Source organism: Malania oleifera, chromosome 7, assembly GCF_029873635.1.
Source record: "Malania oleifera isolate guangnan ecotype guangnan chromosome 7, ASM2987363v1, whole genome shotgun sequence".
NCBI lineage: Eukaryota > Viridiplantae > Streptophyta > Magnoliopsida > Santalales > Ximeniaceae > Malania > Malania oleifera.
Window position 1 is genome coordinate 94,022,010 of NC_080423.1, and position 13,530 is coordinate 94,035,539.

A 13,530-nucleotide genomic window follows, 5' to 3' on the forward strand; every position below is an offset into this window, starting at 1 on the left:
ATGGAAACCGAGCTTTACCTCGATTTTTGACCAAAACCCGAAACTTCTCGAAACGAGATTCCGATCTGCTATTCACGAAGAGAATCTTGCCCTGATCTACACGGTAAATTCAGATTTACGATTCAGGCGACGAATGACGAAGAAATCTAGAGAGAGAGAGAGTGATCTTCAAGTTCTAGAGAGAGAGGGATCTGATATTTTGAGTTTTCTTAGTGATTAAGCAATGGAAACTGATATTTATAGCCCTTGACTCAGCTCCTCATCGACGAATTAGCGTCCTGGTTGACGAGTCACTGAAGGCACCTCGTTGACAAGACAGTAACCTCGTCAACGAGCCTGAGATCCTCAGTTTCCTAAAACCTCTCGGCTTCTCCTCGTCGACGAACCTCTGAATTTCGTTGACGAGCAGCACCTAGACTTCGTCGACGAACTCTAGCTTTGTCGACGAACTATGCTCAATTACCAATTTACCCTTCTTTTATATAATTAATCCACATATCACAGTTTGGGTTCTTACATTAATACTTTATGTTTTATCTAAATTCAGAACTAAAAGCCTAAATATAACAACCCCAAAAATAATATGCATGTTAGTGTAAAAAAATAATAATAAAATAAAATAAAATAAAAAATTAATAATAATTATTAATTAAATATTATATATATATGTATAGGTAAAGGAACTCTTAGGAGATTTCCTGAGACTTCCCCCCCTCTCACTATTTCACACACACACACACACACACACACACACACACACTCTCTCTCTCTCTCTCTCCCTCCGTCCATCTCTCCCTCCCTCGCAATTTTTCTTGCCTTTTTTCACAAAATTGAAAAACGAACATCATTCTCGGATCCCAATTTCAATCTTCAAAGATTTGACCGTGGAGATTTTTTCTTTTGCACGCCGTAGGCACCACTACTCCAGGGTTAGTGTAACGACCCGAAGAATAATGGTATTTAAATAATAAAAAGAAAGAGAAATGGAAACAGGAACAAAAGGACGCAGTCGACTTCGTCAACGAACGCTTCGCTTTCGTCGACAATGTTGCATTTTGGATGGGATAATCCTAAGAAATTTTTCGGACCTCGTCGACGAACACAGGTTTCGTTGACAATGGTTCTTCAGGATCTCATCAACGAAGTTCCGTCTCGTTGACGAGAAGATACCGAGAGAGGATTTTTGGAAGCCTGAAATTCGTCGACGAGGGTTGAAGTTTGTCGACGAACTTTCTACAAGACTCGTCGACGAGGTGACATGGTGTGATGCCCTGTGGAAGAAAGACTTAAAAAGGATTGATATTACTACCCATATCAACAGGGTGCACCTTTCTTTTCGGGAGCTTTCCTATAAGAACTCTTTAGTTAAGCGTGCTTGGCTTAGAGCAATCTTGGGATAGGTGACCACCTGGGAAGTTTTCTCAGGAAGTGTGTGAGTGAGGACAAAACACACTGAAAAGGACACGTGTTGGTTTGTGGGGTCAGTCATTAGTCTGATAAGGCCCGCCCCCTATTGTTTGGTCCAGGTGGAGGAGAAGAGACGCAGTACTCCCTGGTAGACTTAGGTTGGGGCGTTACACGTGACTCGTCGACGAATCCCACAGTATAAGTAGGGTTAAATGTGATTTTTCAGTTCATTTTCCTGCGCAGAATCTCTCTCTCTCTCTCTCTCTCTCTCTCTCTCTCTCTCTCTCTCTCTCTCTCTCTCATCCTTCAGTTTCTCCTCCTTCTCTAAGTTTTTGGGCCGAATTTTCACTAGTTTGACGATCTGAAGCCACCACGACGCTCCTGGGAAAGTTATCTGCAAATCTTCTGGAGTGGATCGTCAGTGGGGCTGAGTGGGAAACCATCCCAAATCCAGGGTAAGGCTTTCTACTTAGTATTTGGTTATTTGACAGTTGTAGAAAGCGTAGTATGCGTAGAAATACTGAACTTTAGTTCTGCGAAATGTTATTTTTAGGGTGTTGAGTAGGGAACCCTGCGGGTGCGAGGCTATTCGTTTTAGGGGCTTTTCAAGAATCAGGTAAGGGGATAAACTAAGCTACTATTTTATGAATATATGTATATTATTATAGCATCTGATTTTAGGGAAATAAATATATTTATATATGATTTATATTTGGGAAATACTGCTGAAAATGATGGTATGTTAAATATAAGAAAAACCTATTTGTGCGGCATGAGTAGAAATTATAATGAGAAATTATTTTCTGGGAATGTTTTAATGATACGAATTTTTATAATTGAAAACTGGCATACGAGAAGAGATTTTTATATATTTTCGGCGTACGGGCCGAACTATGGAAATGATTTGCCCGCGTACGGGCAGTGATATGGATATGATTTACCGGCGTACGGACTGAGCTATGGTAAAATTTGAAATACCAGCGTACGGGGCCGATAATTTTCATGATATACGTATATATGGAGAATGATATAATTGATTTGATAATTAATGATATGGAATATCCATGTATCACAATTTCAGTATATGTTATATGATATCAGAACCTGGTTGGCTTGGTCTATGCTAGCACTTGCACGGTACCATTGCTATGTGTCCATGGTCAACATGATCATGATATTTGTGTTAATGCCGCTGTACGGAGTGGTGTGAGATTGGATGGTCGATGTGGTTTTTAAGAAGTGTGTGAGCGTCCTTGATGTACGGACCAGGTTTGGCAGACCCATCGGACTTACAGACTGTACTTTTAACTTTGCGGTGGTCGGCCAACCATTGTCAGGTCTCGCCTTCGGGCCACACAACCAGTCATGTGGTGGTAATACATGACAACAGCCAGCTAACCTACCATGATTGTTTTCATATTATGTTATACGAGATGAATTATATTTATGAAAATCATGTATGTTTTGCAATGATTTGAAAATATATGTTTCCCAGATATGATACAGACATTTATGTTTATGTAATATTTTATATAGAACAGGGAAATACTCATGTTTCCATACACTAGTGTTAGTTTATTTCTCTTACTGAGACGTGTCTCACCCCAAAATTTTATAAACATTTTAGGAGCCCCTGATAGGAGAGCAGGTAAAGCCTCGCTGATTTAATGTTGTTGATCTGCCCTTCCAGAAGGGTAAGTGTTTTGATAGGGTCAAATGTATTTTGTGGGATGACCCTAGATATCTTTTGGGTTATGTACTGTGTGCATATAAATACAGTGGTTGTAGTAACTCTAGTATTGTGATGGATGATTTTTTATTTATGATATTATGATTGCATGTTTCCTACTGCTTAGGCATCTATTATGTGTTCTGATGTATCCGTGGTACCCACGGGTCCAGGTGGATTATGATCTGTTGAGTTTTGTGATATTGGTTTTATTATGAAAAAAAAATATGAAAATTAAGCAGGTCGTCACAGTTTGGTATCAGAGCCTAAGTTGCTAGGTTCTGTAGACTATAGAATGTAGTAGAAACAATACCAGAGTATAGGAAATGATTTGAGGTTTTGTTCTACAGTTTGGAGATAGGACTTCCATGGTAGTTTCTGTGTTTTTCCTGGGGTGATGATTTCAGGAAAACCATAATAAGCTATTGTCGGGTTGTGTTCCTAGAATGTATGATTGGGGATTAGAAATAAGTTGGAAATGTTAAGATAAGTGGTGAGGATAGATGGGTAGATTATAAGGATAGGATTTTTAAGTTGCGTTTATTATTTTTAGGATGGATCCAAGAGGAAGTAGTGCCCATACGAGTGGCAGTGATAGAGCAGGGCCATTAGGTGCAGCTGGGACCGACTCTGATGCGGTATTACGTAGCGTGGCTCATTAGGTTATGGGTGAGATCGCTAGGAGCTCAAGGGATCAAAGTGGTCCATCGGTTGGCCATGGGTGCACTATCAAGAAGTTCATGAAGATGAATCCTCCTGTCTTTTAAGGAGGAGTCGATCCTGCAGCCGCTGAGAACTGGATGCAAGAGATCGAGAAAGTCTTGGCTGTGTTGCAGTGTATTGAGGAATAGAGGGTCCTCTTTGCCACCTATAGACTGACAGAAGAGGCCGAGAGGTGGTGGACTGCGGTGAGACTATTGGAGCAGTAGAGAGCAACTCCGATAGCCATAACATGGGACCGGTTTAAAGAGTTATTTTTTGATAGATATTTTCCAACTACTATCAGGGAGGATAAAGTAGAAGAGTTCCTGAGTCTGAAGCAAGGATAGCTATCCGTCCAGTAGTATGCGGCCTGTTTCATCGAGCTCTCTCATTTCGCCCCGTATATTGTTCCTGATGAAGTGAAGAAGGCAAGGCAGTTTGAGAGAGGCTTGAGGCGGAGTATATTCAAGTAGATGGTGGTGTTGCGGATCCATGACTTTGCTGAGTTAGTCGACAGGGCAACCTTGGTAGAGATTCGTGAGCGGTTGGATGCAGAGGAGCAGGGATAGAGGAAGAGATCTGCATCTACATGTTATCAGCAGGGTCATAGATCGGGTCAGTGGAGGATAGGTAATCATGGCAGAGGGCGGAGACAGGAGATTGGAGGACGCGAGGTTCAAGCAGTGCAGGGTCCTCCAGTCTATCAAACTTGTGGTAGGAGGCACTGGGGAGAGTGTCAAGCTGGTGGTGTGGTCTGCTGTCGCTGCGGTAGACCGGGATATATGGTGCGAGACTACCCTACGCCACCAAATGTAGTTCAAGCTCCCAAGACCATACCAGGGAGGTTACCAAGCGCCATGCGGGGGCCAGTAGAGGAATACGACTCCAGCCAGAGTGTTTGCACTGATGCCGGGTGACGCTGAGATGGCAGGTGATGTGGTCATATGTATGGTTGTTATGCTTTCTTTTAAAGTTATTGCATTATTTGATTCAAGTGCCACACACTCGTTTGTGTCTTTGGGGTGCACTAGACTATGTGGGGCAGAAACACAGTTGTTAGATATTGAACTATTGATATCTACCTTGACTGGGTCAGCAGTGAAGTGTAGTAGGATGCTTTGAGGTTGTCTAGTTGATATTCAAGGAAAAACTTTGTTTGCTGATTTGATAGTATTGGACATGCACGGCTTTGATATTATATTTGGCATGGATTGGCTAGCAGTTAATTTTGCCAGCATAGATTGTCGAGCACGAAAAGTGATATTCAGACCTCTGGGGAAAGCGGAATTCAGGTTTGTAGGATCGCAGGTGCAATCCCCGCCTCAGCTAGTTTCAGCTATCCAGGCCAGGAGACTACTGTTGAGTGGTTGTCAGGGATTTATGGCAGTTGAGAAGGAGATGTCAAAGAATGAATTGAAACTTGCTAGCACGTCTGTAGTAAAGGAATTTACAGATGTTTTCCTAGATGAGTTACCAGGCTTGCCACCTAATTGTGAGGTAGATTTTCTTATTGATCTACTTCCATGTACAGCGCCGATTTCTAAAGTACCTTACCGGATGGTGCCAGCAGAATTGACAGAATTGAAAAATCAGTTGCAAGATCTGCTTGATAAGGGCTTCATACGACCCAGTGTATCTCCGGGGGGAGCTCTAATTCTATTTGTAAAGAAGAAAGACGGGTCTATGAGGATGTGTATAGATTATAGGGAGATTAATAAAGTGACAATCAAGAACAAGTATCCTCTACCCTGTATTGACGATTTGTTTGACCAGCTCCAGGGCACACGGGTGTATTTGAAGTTTGACCTCAGATTCAGCTATCATCAAGTGAAAGTGAAAGCAAAAGACGTCTCGAAGATGACTTTCAGGATCAGGTACGGGCATTACGAGTTTCTTGTTATGTCATTTGGTTTGACGAATGCTTCTGCGGTATTTATGGATTTGATAAACAGAGTCTTCCACCAATACCTAGACTAGTTTGTTATTGTTTTTATTGATGATGTACTGGTCTATTAGAGGAGTTATGAGGAGCATGAGACGCACTTGAGGCAGGTTTTGCAAACGCTTCGGGAAAAGAAGTTGTACGCCAAGTTTAGCAAATGTGAATTCTGGCTTAAGAAGGTCATGTTTTTGGGGCATGTTGTGTCTAGAGACGGTATTTCTGTGGATCCTAGTAAGGTTGAGGCCGTAGTGAATTGAGCTAGACCGAGGAATGTCTAGGAGATTAGGAGTTTCTTGGGGCTAGCTGGGTATTACTGCCATTTCATTGAGGGATTCTCAGCTTTGTCATGGCCTTTGACATGACTGACGAGGAAGAATGTCATATTTGAGTGGGACGACAGCTGTGAGCAGAGTCTTCAAGAATTGAAGCAAAGATTAGTCACATCACCAGTATTGGTCATCCTGTCAGGGGGTGAGGGGTATGTCATTTACAGTGATGCATCCTTGAAGGGACTTGGTTGTGTATTAATGCAGCATGACAGGGTGGTAGCATATGCGTCCAAACAGTTGAAAGAATATGAAAAGAACTACCCTACCCATGATCTTGAATTGGCTGTAGTTGTACACGCACTGAAGATTTAGAGGCATTACCTGTATGGCAAGCGGCGTGAGATCTTCTCCAACCATAAAAGTTTGAAGTACTTTTTCACTCAAAAGGAACTGAATATGAGGCAGAGAAGGTGATTGGAGCTAATTAATGATTTTGATTGTACCATTAGTTATCACCTAGGGAAAGCAAATGTAGTAGCTGATGCGTTGAGCAGTAAGTCCAGGGAATCAACGTTGGTGACTATGGAGATATAGTATCCGATTATGATGGATTTGTAGAGACTTGACATCAAATTAGTTGAAAGTGGTTCTCAGGCTCACAATGCCAGTTTAGTGGTGTAGCCTATTCTGTAGGAGAGGATTAAAGCCACCCAGAAGGAAGACCTAGAGTTAGCAGAGGTGATAGATAAAGTACAGAGTGGTCAGGGGGAGGAATTCAATATTGCAGATAATGGGGCTTTGTGGTTCCGTTCCAGATTATACGTTCCTACCGATACTGAGATCAGAAAGGCTATTTTAGAGGAGGCTCACAGATCTTTGTATACAGTTCATTCCGGTAGTACAAAGATGTATAGGGATCTGCGAGAGTCGTACTGATGGAGTGGTATGAAGAGAGAGATCGCCGAGTATATAGCCCAGTGTTTGACGTGCCAGCAGATAAAAGTTGGGCACTAGAGGCCGGCAGGGTAGTTGCAGCCGCTATTTATCCCAGAGTGGAAGTGGGATCATATATCTATGGACTTCGTGTTAGGACTGCCGACGACGTTACATGGTCAGAATGCCATCTGGATGATTGTTGACCGTTTGACTAAGACTGCCCACTTTTTACTTATCAAGATCAGCCACTCCTTTAACCGTTTGGCGGAGATTTACATTCAGAAGATAGTTTGTTCTCATGAGGTGCCAGTATCGATTGTATCAGACCGAGACCCACGTTTTACGTCATGTTTTTGGAGGAGCTTGCAGGAAACACTAGGGTCTCAATTATCGTTTAGCACGAAATTCCATCCTCAGTCAGATGGGCAGACTGAGAGGATGATACAGACATTAGAGGATATGCTTCGAGCGTGTGTATTGGATTTTGGGGGTAGTTTGATTCAGTTCATACTGCTGGTGGAATTTGCGTATAATAACAGTTATCAGACTAGTATTGGCATGACACCGTTTGAGGCTTTATACTGTAGGAGATGTTGTTCTCCTTTATTTTGGGATGAAGTGGGTAAGCGGCAAGTAATGGGGCCAGAGCTTGTTCAGCAAGCGCGTGATAAGGTTCGACTTATCAGAGACAGAATTAGTGCAGCTTAGAGCTGACAGAAAAGTTATGCCGATAATCACTGTAGGAATCTGGAATTTGATGTGGGTAATCATGTGTTTTTGAAGATAACTCCGTTGAAAGGGGTTATGAGGTTCGGTAAGAAGGGTAAACTTAGTCCTAGGTTAATCGGTCCATTTAAGATTCTAGAAAAAATGGGGCCTGTAGCCTATAGGCTAGCTTTGCCGCCTGTGTTGTATAGAATCCACGACGTATTCCATGTTGCTATGTTGAGGAAATACATCCCAGATCCTTCTCATATCATCAGTTATAGTGAATTAGACCTCAATGATTCACTGGTGTATGAGGAGGTGCCAGTACAGATTCTGGATAGCAAAGTGCAGGAGTTACGTAACAAGGAGATTCCTCAAGTAAAAATTTTGTGGAGGAATCATACAGTTGAATAGGCTTCTTGGGAATTCAAGGAGTAGATGAAGCAGAAGTATCCACAACTATTTCAAGAAACTTAAGTAGTTAGGTAATATTTCTTTTGCAGGTACATGTAATGGTTTAATTAGTGTAGCATTTTAGTTTTGAGAGAAATTTTCTTTTGTATATGTAATCTCTTAGGACTCGAAATGTAACTACGGTATTCCTCCGCCATAAGTGAGGGTAATTAATAAAATAAGTAGACCCTTTTCATGTTAAGGGATGATAAGTTACGTGAGCAGTAAATTTCGAGGATGAAATTTTATAAGGAGGGGAGAATGTAACGACCCGAAGAATAATGGTATTTAAATAATAAAAAGAAAGGGAAATGGAAACAAGAATAGAAGGAGGCAGTCGACTTTGTCGACAAGAGTTCTTTAGGATCTCGTTGACGAAGTTTCATCTCGTCGACGAGAAGATACCGAGAGAGAATTTTTGGAAGCCTGAAATTTATCGACAAGGGTTGAAGTTCATTGACGAACTTTCTACAGGACTCGTCGACAAGGTGACGTGGCTCGTCGACGAATCCCGTAGTATAAATAGGGTTAAACGTGATTTTTTAGTTCATTTTCCTACGCAGAATCTCTCTCTCTCTCTCTCTCTCTCTCTCTCTCTCTCTCTCTCTCTCTCTCTCATTCTTTGGTTTCTCCTCCTTCTCTCTAAGTTTTTAGTCCGGATTTTCGCCAGTTTGATGATCTGAAGCCACCACGACGCTCCTGGGAAAGTTCTCTGCAAATCCGTCGGAGCGGATTGTCGGTAGGGCTGAGTTGGAAACCATCCCAAATCTAGGGTAAGACTTTCTATTCAGTGTTTGGTTATTTGACAGTTGTAGAAAGCGTAGCATGCGTAGAAATACTGAACTTTAGTTTTGGGAAATGTTATTTTCAGGGTGTTGAGTAGGGAACCTTGCGGGTATAGGGCTATTTGTTTTAGGGGCTTTTCAAGAATCAGGTAAGGGGATAAATTAAGCTAGTATTTTATGAATATATGTATATTATTATAGCATTTGATTTCAGGGAAATAAATATATTTATATATGATTTATATTTGGAAAATACTGCTGAAAATGATGGTATATTAAATATAAAAAAACCCTGTTTGTGTGGCATGAGTAGGAATTGTAATGAGAAATTGTTTTCTAGGAATGTGTTAATAATATGAATTTTTATAATGGAAAACTGGCGTACAAGCCAAGATTTTGATATATTTGCCGGCATACGGGCCGAGCTATGGGTATGATTTGCCAGCGTATGGGCCGAGCTATAGAAATGATTTGCCAGCGTACAGGTTGTGCTATGGATATGATTAGTCGGTGTACGGGCTGAGCTATGATAAAATGTGAAATACCGGCGTACGGGCCGATGATTTTCATGATATACGTATAGATGAAGAATGATATAATTGATTTGATAATTAATGATATGGAATATTCATGTATCACAGTTTCAGTATATGTTATATGATATCAGATCTTGATTGGCTTGGTCTAGGCTAGCACTTACACGGTACCGTTGCTGTGTGTCCATGATCAACATGATCATGATATTTGTGTTAACGCCACTGTACGGAGTGGTGTGAGATTGGATGGTCGGTGTGGTTTTTAAGAAGTATGTGAGTGCCCTTGGTGTACGGACCAGGTTTGGCTAACCCATCGGACTTACAGACTGTACTTTTGACTTAGCGGTGGTCGGCCAACCATTGTCAGGTCCCGCCTTCGGGCCACACAACCCAGTTATGTGGTAGTAATACATGATAACAGCCAACTAACCTACCATGATTGTTTTCATATTATGTTATACGAGATGAATTATATTTATGAAAATCATGTATGTTTTGCAATGATTTGAAAATATATGTTTCCCAGATATGATACAGACATTTGTGTTTATGTAATATTTTATATAGAACAGGGAAATACTCATGTTGCCATACACTAGTGTTAGTTTATTTCCCTTACTGAGACGTGTCTCACCCTAAAATTTTATAAACATTTTAGGAGCCCCTGATAGGAGAGCAGGTAAAGCCTCGCTGCTTTAATGTTGTTGATCTGCCCTTCCAGAAGGGTAAGTGTTTTGATAGGGTCAGATTTATTTTGTGGGATGACCCTAGATATCTTTTGGGTTATGTACTGTGTGTATATAAATACAGTGGTTGTAGTAACTCTAGTATTATGATGGATGATTTTGTATTTATGATATTATGCTTGCATGTTTCCTGCTGCTTAGACTTCCGTTATGTGTTCTGATATATCCGTGGTACCCACGAGTTCAGGTGGATTATGATCTGCTGAGTTTTGTGATATTGGTTTTATTATGAAAAAAAAAAATGTGGAAATTAAGCAGATCGTCACAGTTAGGGTAAGTGAGTTAGATTATGTCAAGTTTTATTTTAAAATATATCTGATTTAAATTAATTATTTTTATTTTAATTATATCCATATGCCTGAATTAAATTATACTGTGGAGATTTAATCATATTTGAGTTTTTTTTTTTCAAAATATATTGGGAATTAAATTTAAATGTGGGGAGTTTATCATACGTGCGTTTATATTTAAATCTACCAATATAAATATATATAAGAATTTCACAAACAAGTTATGGAATTATAATTATTATATAAATTGTGTGGCATAAGTTTATTTTATTTTATTGCATAATTGAGCAAGATTGAGGATTTTACGGTGTTATAACTATTACGTGTTATATTGTGAATTTTACAGTGTTATATTTATTACGTGATTGATTGGAAACAATGTTGAGGGTTATCACAAATTTTATGTTGGGAAAACGATGAGATTTTTACGATGATATATCTATTACGTGTTTGATTGCGAATAATTAGTATGTTTGTAATTTTATGCGAGATTATGCTTATTACGTGTTTGATGGTGAATAATGATGAGATTTATTTACCCATTTATTTACTGGGAAAAAATGATAAAATTATGATAATGTTTTTATTGCATAAATTATATTTATGTGTTTTTAAGAACCTTGATGGTTTGAATGTGGTGAATGCTCGGTACCGTAACTATAGGGGAATATGAGTGCAGTCACACTGTTGTGAAAGTGTTGTGGGTAAATAGTCGATTTGGCTTGAGTAAGGTCGTTCACACCTGTTTTTGGACTAGGATGTGATAGATAAATCATACTTACAGACATAATATTTTGATTTAGTTTTAGTCAAACAATCAAGTTAAGTCCAGTTCTCGAATCGCACAACCTGGTCATGGAGGTTAAACATGACATGCATAGACCAAAAGTGAATCTTTTATATATATATATATATATATTTATATGATCAGAACCATTATTAGGCTTAAATTATGATTTGAAGGAAAATATGTTTAATTTTATATAATCAATACATAATTATTCAAAGGCAGTTTTTATTAAGGTAAAATTATTAAATGTACTTTTATACTGTAAAGTTCATATTAACCACACACTAATAATAATCTAGTCCTTACTTACTGAGAGATGTCTTACCCCAATTTTTGTTATACATTTCAGATATCTTGAGGAGTATAACCGAAAATCAGAGTAGTATAGCGGAAGCGTGGGTGAGATTAAAAAGAGCTTAAGAATATATTAAATTTGATATTGGAGATATTGTTGTGATAAGGTTATTTAGTACTCTGGTATAGATATATTTGAGGTCTTCCGCTGTAAAAAAATTATCTATATAAAATTTGAGTCACTACATTTGGTATAAAAGCCCAAGATATAAATTCTGTAGACTTTAGAAAATATTTTTACCAGAATATAGGTAAGAATTAAGATAAGGGTAGGGATGGGTAGGTTAGAATATTTTTAAATCTATTATATTATTAGGCGTTAACAATATATTTTATTTAGGATTATAGTGTATCACCTTCTCATCTCCTACTCTGCTTTAAACCATCTTGATTCATACACACTCTTATTCTTTTGCTAAATAGTAGAGTCTCGTTAGGAAAATTTTTCATTTTTGGATATTTAGCAAATTTTGAGGACGAAATTTTTTTTTATGAGAGAATGTAATGATCCCAAAAATAATATGCATGTAAGTGTAAAAAAATAAATAAATAAATAAATAATTATTAATTAAATAATATAATAGTATAATATAACATAATAAAATATTAATATAATATAATATAATTATATATATATATATATATAAAAGGAAGAAGTGTTCCTAAGACCCCCCTTTCCTGAGATTTTCCCACTCTCACGATTTCTCTCTCTCTCTCTCTCTCTCTCTCTCTCTCTCTCTCTCTCAATTTTTCTTGCGTTTCTTTGCAAAATTGAAAAACGAACATCATTCTCGAGTCCCAATTTCGATCTTCAAATATTTGACCGGGGAGATTTCGTCTTCTGCACATCGTAGGTACCACTTCAGGGTTAGGGTAAGTGGGGTTATATTATGTTAGGTTTTATTTTAAAATATGTCTAATTTAAATTGATTATTTTTATTTTAATTATATCCATACGCCTGAATTAAATTATATTGCAGGGATTTGATCATATTTGAGTTTTTTTTTCAAAATATATTAGGAATTAAATTTAAATTTGGGGAGTTGATCATACCCGTATTTAAATCTATCAATATAAATATATATAAGAATTTCGCAGGCAAGTTATGAAATTATAATTATTATATAAATTGTGTGACATGAGTTTTTTTTATTTTATTGCATAATTAAGAAAGATTGGGGATTTTATGATGTTATAACTATTACATATTATATTGTGAATTTTATAGTGTTATATTTATTACGTGATTGATTGAGAATAATGATGATGATTATTACAAATTTTATGTTGGGAAAACAATGAGATTTTTATGGTGATATATCTATTACGTGTTTGATTGCGAATAATGAGCAAGCTTGGAATTTTATGCGAGATTATGCTTATTACGTGTTTGATGGTGAATAATGATGAGATTTATTTACCCATTTGTTTACTGGAAAAAAATAATGAGATTATGATAATGTTTTTATTGTATAAATTATTTATGTGGTTTAAGAACCTTGATGGTTTAAATGTGATGAATGCTTGGTACCATAGCTGTGACGACTCGAAAATTTTACTTTTTTTTTTATATATATATACATAAAACTCTTATACCATAGATAACCACTCGACCCCCCAAGTGGGTACTGGGTTGACCTGTCCATATCTCAACTAAAACATGTAGAACGTCACCCATCCCAAGATTACTCCAAATCAAGCACGCTTAACTGTGGAGTTCGAAGACTCCCAAAAAGAAAGGTGTACCTTGTTGATATGGGTAGTAACATCTAATCCTTTTAAGCCTTTCTTCCACGGGATATGACATTTTCCCCCACTTATAGAACGCAGCGTCCTCGTTGCGAACCCATATTTCCAAATCCAAGCGATGTGAATCTCATCA